This window comes from Brassica oleracea, chromosome C5 (genome assembly GCF_000695525.1).
Source record: "Brassica oleracea var. oleracea cultivar TO1000 chromosome C5, BOL, whole genome shotgun sequence".
Lineage (NCBI taxonomy): Eukaryota > Viridiplantae > Streptophyta > Magnoliopsida > Brassicales > Brassicaceae > Brassica > Brassica oleracea.
The window spans coordinates 26,978,571-26,979,143 of NC_027752.1; positions in this window are offsets into that span (position 1 = coordinate 26,978,571).

Below are 573 nucleotides of genomic sequence, written 5' to 3' on the forward strand. Positions count from 1 at the left end.
CTTACGATTCACTTGCAATAAGTCACAGTAATCTAAGGTTGGCATAAGAAACGCCCAAGATAAGGGCATACCGTCTAAGCAGTCCTTGGACGAAAACTAATTCCTACATAACTCACACATACTCATGGTCAAGCAAGACCGGAAAAACGCATCTTCTATAAAAATGAAGATCGTAGCCATCTCACAGCAAAAGACATATCTTCGAGAAAGCGAGACGTCGCAAATATTTCTCGATAGATATTTTCCAAATACACAGTCCATCCGTGACTCTAAAAATACAAAATGCCCGTCGATTAGCCCCGACGGACAAGTCCAAAACGTTCTCTAAAAAAGAACTTGTAGTCAAACCTTTCAAAAAAACTAAAGGTTCTCTTACATCCGCTATACAAGAAAATCCAAAATTTTGGTCAGCACACCAGACGTTCTCTGGAGTGTGCTCGATTCTTCCCACACAAGTCATATATGCCGGCGCCCAGTCGCAGACTTTAATCGGAGAGAATCAGGTAGAAATCGCCAACGGGCAAAACGAAAGCCGATTAGTAATCGCATAGCCTTAAAGCCGAAAGTAAACCT